The sequence below is a fragment of the Bos indicus x Bos taurus genome, chromosome 10, assembly GCF_003369695.1.
Source record: "Bos indicus x Bos taurus breed Angus x Brahman F1 hybrid chromosome 10, Bos_hybrid_MaternalHap_v2.0, whole genome shotgun sequence".
Lineage (NCBI taxonomy): Eukaryota > Metazoa > Chordata > Mammalia > Artiodactyla > Bovidae > Bos > Bos indicus x Bos taurus.
The window spans coordinates 53,920,560-53,931,188 of NC_040085.1; positions in this window are offsets into that span (position 1 = coordinate 53,920,560).

A 10,629-nucleotide genomic window follows, 5' to 3' on the forward strand; every position below is an offset into this window, starting at 1 on the left:
TAAAAAGGCAAATATAACTGAACTGTTTACTCAAAAATGTTTAAGATGGTTAATTTTATGTGTATTTTACCACAAAAATATACACAAAAAGGAAAAATATACACCAAAAGAAAAGTATAGACCTTTTCAAGGAAGGAAGAAGACTATATTATACCAACATATACAAAAGATAGAACTTCAAATATTTTTGAATGCAGAATAAATACAACTTTTATTGTTTTTTTTGTCTATAGATATTGTTTCTATGTAAGTTTGAACATTTAAAAATACAAATTCAACAGTGATACATGAATTACAACCAAATCTCTTGGATATTAAGTCAGGATTGTTTCATCACTGAGGTCTCAATCATGGCGCGTCCTCACCCCACACCCTTAATGAAGCCACCTAGTTCCCTCCTCTTTCATGCTCCCATGTCCTCTGAGCCTGTTACCTTCATTGAGAGTCTGGTTCCTTCCTGACCAGTCACTTCAATGCAGACTCTTAGACTCCTCTTTTTCTTAAACTTTCTTCACAGGGCACTCTGTTGTATTTAGTCACTCAGTTGTGTCTGACTCTCTGTGACCCCATGGACTGTAGCCTACCAGGCTTCTCTGTCCATAGGGATTCTCCAGGCAAGAATACTAGAGTGGGTTGCCATGTCTTCCTCCAGGGAATCTTCCCAACCCAGGGACTGAACCCAGGTTTCCTGCACTGCAGGCGGATTCTTTACCATCTGAGCCACCAGGGAAGCCTAAGAATACTGGAGTGGGTAGCCTATCCCTTTTCCAGGGGATCTTCCTGACTCAGGAATTGAACTGGGGTCTCCTGCATTGCAGGCAGATTCTTTACCAGCTGAACCATCAGGGAAGCCCCACAGAGCACTGCTGCTGCTGTTAAGTCACTTCAGTCATGTCCGACTCTGTGTGACCCCATAGATGGCAGCCCACCAGGCTCCCCCGTCCTTGGGATTCTCCAGGCAAGAACACTGGAGTGGGTTGCCATTTCCTTCTCCAATGCATGAAAGTGAAAAGTCAAAGTGAAGTCACTCAGTCGTGTCTAACTCTTCGCGACCCCATGGACTGCAGCCTACCAGGCTCCTCCATCCATGGGATTTTCCAGGCAAGAGTACTGGAGTGGGGTGCCATTGCCTTCTCCGAGCACTAGGTTACTGCAAATCCTCACTCTCTTCTGATCTATTCTGAGTCACTGCAAGAAGAATTCAGGAGATAGACATGGTAACTGGAGCACATGTTGACACCTGCTAGCGTTGGTCAGGACTTTCCTGATGCTTCACCCTCATCCGTCCATCCCTGCTGGTGTCTTAGAGAAAGACTCCAAGTGGCAGTTCCCAAATCCAATCATGTCCCCAGTGTGTGTGCTAAGTTGCTTCAGCTATGTCCGACTCCTTGTGACCCCATAGACTGTAGCTGCCAGGCACCTCTGTCCATGGGATTCTCTAGGCAAGAATACTGAACTGGGTTGCCATTTTCTTCTCCAGAGGATCTTCCTGACCCAGGGATCAAAACCTAGGTCTCCTGCATTAGTAGGTGGATTCTTTACCACTAATGCCACTTGGGAAGCCCCAGTGTCCTGAGTCCCAACCTCAAATGTTCTTCGTTGTTGTTATTCGGTTGTTAAGTCATGTGCAACTCTTTTTGACCTTTATGGCCAGGTTTCCCTGTCCTTCACTGTCTCCTGGAGTTTGCTCAAACTCATGTTCATTGTTGCCATCCAGCCATCTCATCTTCTGTCACCCCCTTCTCCTTCTGCCCTCAATCTTTCACAGCATCAGGGAGGGTCTTTTCCAATGAGTCAACTCTTTGCACCAGGTAGCCAAAGTATTGGAGAAGGTTTATTTATTTTTAAAAAATTTTCCTAATTATTTTATTTAAAAAATTTATTTATTTATGACTGTGCTGGATCTTTGTAGCTGTGCAAGATTTTCTCCAGTTGTGGTGAGTAGGGGCTACTCTGTAGTTGTGGTGCCCAGGATTCTCATTGCAGTAGCTTCTCTTGTTGCAGCTCCTGGGCTCTGGAGCACAGGCTCAATTGCTGTGGTGTATGGGCTTAGTTCCTCTGAGGCATGTGGAATCTTCCTGGATCAGGGATTGAACCCATGTCTCCTGCATTGGCAGGCAGATTCTTTACCACTGAGCCACGAGGGAAGTCCTCAAAGGCAGACGGTCTGCCTTCCTATTACATGGTTCTCAAACTTTATGAGTGTCAAAATTACCTGGACAACATGCTAAAACACAGCTTGCTAAGCCTCATCTCCAGAATTTCTGATTCATTCTTGGGTGGAGCCAAAGAATTCACATTTCTAAGAAGTTACCAGAAATGCTATAGCTGACAGTCCAGGGACTACACATTAGGAACCACTGATTTAACCCAGTGGTTTCCCAACTGTTCAGCGGAGCCTGAGGACTTCTGAGGAGCTGCTGAGAAGTGATTACAGAGCAGGGACTAGGGCTCTTGGACCTTATCTAGCTCCAGACAGAGGAGCTCTGTGTGTATTTTTCACACATTGGACTTTCATGTAGACTTCACACGAAAGGAATGTTCCCATAACCTTCTGATTCAGTTCAGTTCAGTCGCTCAGTTGTGTCTGACTCTTTGCAACCCCATGAATTGCAGCACACCAGGCCTCCCTGTCCATCACCAACTCCCAGAGTTTACCCAAACTCATGTCCATCGAGTTGGTAATGCCATCCAGCCATCTCATTCTCTGTCGTCCCCTTCTCCTCCTGCCCCCAATCCCTCCCAGCATCAGGGTCTTTTCCAGTGAGTCAACTGTTCGCATGAGGTGGCCAGAGTACTGGAGTTTCAGCTTCAGCATCAGTCTTTCCAATGAATACCCAGGACTGATGTCCTTTAGGATGGACTGGTTGGATCTCCTTGCAGTCCAAGGGACTCTCAAGAGTCCTCCAACACCACAGTTCAAAAGCATCAATTCTTTGGTGCTCAGCTTTCTTCACAGTCTAACTCTCACATCCATACATGACCACTGGAAAAACCATAGCCTTGACTAGAAGGACCTTTGTTGGCAAAGTAATGTCTCTGCTTTTAATATGCTATCTAGGTTTGTCATAACTTTCCTTCCAAGGAGTAAGCGTTTTTTAATTTCATGGCTGCAATCACCATCTGCGGTGATTTTGGAGCCCCCCAAAAATAAAGTCTGACACTGTTTCCACTGTTTCCCCATCTATTTGCCATGAAGTGATGGAACCAGATGCCATGATCTTAGTTCTCTGAAAGTTGAGCTTTAAACCAACTTTTTCACTCTCCTCTTTCACTTTCATCAAGAGGCTCTTTAGTTCCTTTTCACTTTCTGCCATAAGGGTGGTGTCATCTGCATATCTGAGGTTATTGATATTTCTCCCAGCAATCTTGATTCCAGCTTGTGCTTCTTGCAGTCCAACGTTTCTCATGATGTACTCTGCATAGAAGTTAAATAAGCAGGGTGACAATATACAGCCTTGACGTACTCCTTTTCCTATTTGGAACCAGTCTGTTGTTCCATGTCCAGTTCTAACTGTTGCTTCCTGATCTGCATATAGGTTTTTCAAGAGGCAGGTCAGGTAGTCTGGTATTCCCATCTCTTTCAGAATTTTCCACAGTTTCTTGTGATCCACACAGTCAAAGGCTTTGGCATAGTCAATAAAACAGAAATAGATGTTTTTCTGGAACTCTTTCTTCTCTCTGTCTCCTTCTCTCTAGGTAGCCTCATCTATTCCTCTTGATGATGAGGGCTCCCAAGTCTAAATATTCAGCCCTTACCTTCTGGTGAGTTCCAAATCTGTTTTGATATGGCACACTTAATACCTCCACATGAATTCAGTTATTCAGTCATTCACTTGCTAATTTATTCATTTAGCATTTATTTAAAGTGTACTAGGTGAACACTATTTCACAGTGAAACTGGTAGGGCAGATATTATTATTCTTATTTCAAGTCAGTGAATTGAGATCCAGGGAGGTTAGCCAATGTACTGAAGGTCAGATACGGCAAGTCAGTTGTGGAGTAGGGACTACACCCCCAGTTTTATGACTCCTATAGGCACTGGTATATAAAGTGTTGTGGGTTAAATGGTGCTCCTCCCACAAACTCTCAGATCTTCAAATTATTGCCCCGCAGCCCACTGCATGGATTCTACTTCAAATGGTGTCTTCTATTACTTTATATCATGTGGTTATTTTCTTCTCCCTGCAAATCTTTCAGTATGGGCTCTCTTCTTGCTCAATTACACCCCTAATTTTATAGCTCATCTTTTTTTATATTCATATTTTTATTGAAGTATAGTTGATTTACAATGTTACAGCTATATAGCAAAGTGATTCAGTTATACATGTATCTATTCTTTTTTAAGATTCTTTTCCATTATAGGTTATTACAAGATACCAAATATCTAGCTCATATTCTTGAGATAACAATCTGGTAGCCCAAACAAATCACTTGTATACACAATCGTATAGAATTCTTAAAGCAAATATCCATAGGTTGCTGTCCAGCCTATAGATAACTGCAGTTGAATAAAGTGCAGGGTCTTGGTCCAGTCAGCTCTGTTTATTCATGGAGATGCATGGAGGTGGGAAGAGGGAGGGGGATGGAGTCTCCCAATTCAAAATACCGTCACTGTATAGGTACTCAGCGGTGGAAACTTGGCAGTTTTTCCTGTAAAGGGACTATGGGCATGGTGTGCATGTGTGCGTGCTAAGTCACTTCAGTTGTATCCAATTTTTTGCGACCCCATGGGCTGTAGCCTCGCCAGGTTCCTCTGTCCATGGGATTCTCCAGGCAAGAATACTGGAGTGGGCTGTCATGCCCTTCCCAGGGGATCTTCCTGACCCAGGGACTGAAACTGCATCTCTGTGCCCCCTGCATTGGCAGGCGATTTCTTTACCACTAGTGCCACCTGGGAAGCCCTAAAGATAGTCTTGTCAGAAAGAAAAGAAAGAAAGTGAAGTTGCTCAGTCGTGCCCAACTCTTTGTGACCCCATGGACTGTAGCCTATGAGGCTTCTCCATCCATGGAGTTTTCCAGACAAGAGTACTGGAGTGGGTTGCCATTTCCAGTGGGATTCAAATCCATGCCTCCAGGGGAGACTGCAACCTTACATATTAATTGGCTTGTCTTATGTTTCTCTTCCATTTGTTCAGATTGCAATGTCTCTACTGAGTTCTGACTACTATATACAGCAGTTATGGGTAACTACCTTCTATTCACTAGTAAATTATAATTGCCATACTTATGTGGAAAGATTATTTGTATAGATCCAAGTTTGGTATCATGGTCCTTCTGTCTGAAGAACTTCTCCTTAACATTTCTTGAACTATAGGTCTTCTGGAAATAGATTCTTTCAGCTTTTGTTTTTCTGAAAAAGTCTTTATTTAACCTTCATTTCTGAATGGTATTTTCACTGGGTAAAGAATTCTGGTATGAATAGTTCTAATCTTTTTGGTACTTTCAAGATATCACTGTTGCCTTCTGGTGTGCATAGTTTCTAACTGCTGTATTTCTTTTATCTCCTGGTAATTTTAAAGATTATTTTTATTTTAAAATAGCACATAAGCAGGGTTAAAAAAATAAGAATAGTAAAAGTCCGAGTAGAAAATTGTGCAAAGTAAATGCTCCTCCTATCCTGAACCCAAGTCCCTCAGATTCTCTTAGAGGCAATTGCTGTTAGTAACTTGGTGGTGATGGTTTAGTCACTAAGTCATGTCTGACTCTTTGCCACTCCATGGACAGTAGCCCTTCAGACTCCTCTGTCCATGGGATTTATCAGGCAAGAATATTGGAGTGGGTTGTCATTTCCTTTTCCAGGGGATCTCCCCCACCCAGGGATTGAATCTGGGTCTCCTATATTGCAGGCAGATTCTTTACCCACTGAGCCACCTGGAAACCCCTAGTAACATGCGGACATATATAAATTTTGCTTAGAATCTTCAAAGATGAAAGAATGTACTTTCTATTCAAGAGAGTAGTCCATGATGAATTTAAGTTACATCATTTAGTAGGAATGACTGAAAGCATAGAAATTACCATGAATGGCAAGTAGAAGAGTTTGGATTTTCCTTGAAAGCTTTTAGGACATAAAGCTGTTAGGTCTGATCACAGACTATGTTGAAAATATTGCAGGGAGGAGATAGAAGTAGACCACTGAGATGAGTCCAAGACAGCTTATTGAAGCCTCTGCACTTGCTTGGAAGTTTTCATTAAGACATAGGTGCAAAACTTATGCTAATAATTCAGCTTGCAATTCGGAGCACTGACTTTATGCCAGACCCTCTGTTGAGCGCTTTATGTCTGCTTAGTCGGAGAAGGCAATGGCACCCCACACTACTCTTGCCTGGAAAATCCGTGGACAGAGTAGCCTGGTAGGCTGCAGTCCACGGGGTCGCTAAGAGTCGGACGCAACTGAGCGAATTCACTTTCACTTTTCTCTTTCATGCATTGGAGAAGGAAATGGCAACCCACTCCAGTATTCTTGCCTGGAGAATCCCAGGGACGGTGGAGCCTGGTGGGCTGCCGTCTATGGGGTCGCACAGAGTCGGACACGACTGAAGCGACTTAGCATAGCATAGCATAGCATAGTTCTCTTAGTGCCCCTCCAGAGTATACATCATTATCTCTGGTTGATAGACAGGAAAACGGAACACGACTGGTCAATGACATTCAGGATGGAATTAAAGTTTGTCTGTCCCCAAAGACCATGCAAGTGAACTACTGCACAAATATGCCTTCCAAGCTGCAGGGCATGCTCCCATCCTCCCTTTTTCCTACTGTCCAGTAATCTGTGACTATACTTCTTCCTCCTTCGAGGTAGCTGACGATATCTAGAGTCTGTACAGTGAGTACACAAATAGGATTGAGCATGACTCCTTTATTCCGTATCTTTGTGTGTGTGTGTGTTTTTTTTTTTTTGTATGTAATTGATTTTTTTTCTGGCTATCTTCATGATTTTTTCTTTATCTTTAGTTTTTAGTAATCAGACTAGTGGTGTGTATGTGTGTGTGTGTGTGTGTGTATGGTATTTAATTTATCTTATTTGGGGTTCTATGAAATTTTGATCTATGGTTTGGTGTCTTTCATAATTTTGGAAAATTTTTTGTCATTATCTCTTCAAATATTTCTTCTGCCCTAAGTTTTTACTCTTTCCCTCTATGGCTCCAGTTACTCATTTACTGGGCCATCTGACACTTTTCAACACTTTTTTATGCATTCTTTTTTTAATTCTTTGTGTTTCAATTGGGGGAATTTCTTGACCTATCTTCATATATTGAGTTTCCCCCTCAGCTGTGATAAGCTTATCTAAATAATTATTTATTCCTGGTATTATGTTTTTTTTTAATCCAGCATTTTCATTTGACTCTTTCATGTAGTTTCCATTTCTACTAGTGTTCCTCACACTGCCCATGCATTTTTTTTTTTTTTTTTTTACAGTGGCTTTACTCTAAAGAGCTCTTCTCTACAGCTATTTCCTACCCATCTGAGTGGACTCTGGCATGATCAGAGTTCTTGAAAGTTTAAAGCACATACACATATACCCCTACACACTTGCCTTTTGTTTCATTACAATGTTAGTCATGGTACTTCCCTGGTGGCCTGGTGGCTAAGACTGCACTCCCAATGCAGGGGGCCTGGGTTTGATTCCTGGTCAGGGAACTAGATCCCACATGCCACAACTAAAAGTTCGAATGCTGCAATTGATCCTGGATGCCACAATGAAGACTGAAGATCCTGCATGCTGTTACTAAGACCCTGAGCATCCAAATAAATAAATATTTAAAAAGTACTATTAGTCGTCATAACTAGAAAAACAGATCTTGTCCTCATTTCTTTGCAAGGGAGGAGGTCAGCTAGCTAAGAAAAGTTTTGACTCAACTAATGGTGCTGGGATTTCCTTTTTATCTTCTAGCTTGTAGCTTGCTCTTTTGTGTCTACATGTTTCATGCTTATGACATGCTCCAGAGAATATATAGGAACCTTTTGGGCACCATGGCAACCAATCATGACATTCTCTCCTAAGCATAAAATCATTTTTTTGGACCTCTTATATTTCTGAGATACACACTAGTTTGTTAATGCATGTTAGTTTACTGTTTTGGAGTAGAAAATGGCAACCTACTCCAGTATTCTTGCCTGGGAAATCCCATGGACAGAAGAGCTCGGTGGGCTATAGTCCATGGGGTCACAAAGAATCGGACAAGACTGAACAACTGAGCACGTTTGTTGTTTGGTTGCTCAGTTGTGTCTGACTCTTTTGCAGCACCATGAACTGTAGCCTGCCATGCTTTTCTGTCCATGGGATTTCCCAGACAAGAACACTGGAGTAGGTTGCCATTTCCTCCTCCAGGAGATCTTCCTGACCCAGGGACCGAACCTGCGTCTTCTGCATTGCAGGCAGATTCTTTACTGCTAAGCCACCTGGGAAGCCCATATTAATGAACAAGACCATGCTAAACCATTTGAGAGAGAGTTATAGACGTTGTGACATTTTATTCCCAAAGACTTCGTCATGTATCACCTAAAAAGAGCATTCTCTAATCTGGCTAGAATAGAATTATAACACATGGGAAGTTTAAAATTGATACAATTCTATGATCTGATATTATATTTAATATTATTTCCTAAGATAATTACTTATTTAAATGTCCCTAGTTATTTCAATAATGTCTTTCATAGTATTTTAATCATCTAAGAGCCAATCACAGATTACACATTGTATTTAATTATCTGTCTCTTTTTGTCTCCTTTAATCAAGGGCAGTTCTCCAGTCACTTTTAGTCTTTTATGACATTGATGTTTTTGGAGTCCTGGCCAGTTGTTTTGTACAATGTTTTTCAATTGAATTTATCTGATGTTTCCTTAAGAATAGATTCAGCCCAGGCATTTTGGGAAGGAATATCACAGGGACGATGTTGAATCCTTCTCAGTGTGTCTTATCAAGAGGAGCCTGCTGATTTTTACCCATATTAAGTTCAATCACTTAGTCAAAGTGCTGGCTGCCAGATGTGTTGTAAAGGTATATTTTCCTTTGTAACAAATCTATATCACTGTGGAGTGATACTTTCAGACTGTATAAGCATTCTTTTATGCCCCACTGTTTCACTGAATGATTTTAGCATGCTTTAATCATTCTTGCCTGAATCTATTATTCCTAAGGTGGTTCTAGAATAATGATCTCTTGTTTTTATTATTCCTTCTGCATGCATTCATTGGCATTCATTTCTTTTTTCCTTTCTTTTTAAGGATGGGTATACACTCATGGGTTTTCAAAGAGTTTAATGTGTAATTATTTTCTGCTGTCTATCTTGGCTGGCTTCTATGTCCTTTTGCATTTTTCCCCCTTAGCCGTTGAGGGGCTTCCCTGGTGACTCAGTAGTAAAGAAGCCTCCTGCCAGGGTGGGAGACACAGGTTCCATACCTGGGTCAGGAAGATCCCCTGGAGAAGTAAATGGCAATCCACTCCAGTATTCTTGCCTGGAGAATCCCGTGGACAGAGGAGCCCGGTGGGCTACAGTCCATATGTGGTCACAAAAGAGTTGGACACGACTTAGTGACTAAATAACAACAAGAATGATCAGCCTTTCAGCACATTCTTATGCTCTGAAATGAGAATATGTTCCAGGATTACCCTGACTCCAGCCTGGAGTCAGTTATTTTGTCATGGGACCCTGCTTCCTTCCATTGGACTGTAACATTTGGACACTGAGATCAGGATATAAGGTGTACTCCCTGTTACAGGTGACTCATTGCTTCTAAGCTCTTTCAACAGACAAACCTAGGAAATACATACTTAAATTTCTTTTATTATATATTTAATGCCTGCAAGTTAAAAAAATATTTTTATTGGAGTATACATATATTAGGCTTCCCTCATGGCTCAGAGGTTAAAGCGTCTGCCTGCAATGTGGGAGACCTGGGTTCAATCCCTGAGTCGGGAAGATCCCCTGGAGAAGCAAATGACAACCCACTCCAGTATTCTTGCCTGGAGAATCCCATGGACTGAGGAGCCTGGTGGACTACAGTCCACAGGGTCACAAAGAGTCGGACACGACTGAGAGACTTCACTCACTTCACTCATACATATATCTACTCTTTTTTAGATTCTATTCCCATATAGGTGGAAATAAGTACTTTTAAAAAACATGGATTTGTAATAATACCACCAATTTCTTAATCCAATGCCTTACAGTTTGCATCTTCTTCCCCATTCCATGACTTTAAAAAAAATCTCTCCTGGAAAACTTGTTTCCAACAATATCAATATATTTATTTGGCATTTTAAAATACACACAAAACTAGATTCAGAATTACTACTGCTGCCAACAATAAACTTACCAGGTTCAAGATTTTCTCACAGTTCTTATTATCCTTAGAATACTCCCTAAGGATGGAAAGTTAGTTTTACATTAGAAAATTATTTGTAATAGTTTTTTTCTTCTTGTAAGTAGTCATATTATTGATGTTCTCATGCTCAGGTTGATTTTTTTCTGTTCAATTTAGAGTCCCTGCAACCTGTTGGTTTAATTTTATCTTTAAAAAATATAAATGTTTACAGGGTTCAAAAATCAAATATATAATCAGAGTATTTCCATTGTTTTCTGTATCTTTTCTACTCATTTCTTTCTTTTCTCTTTAGGTAAT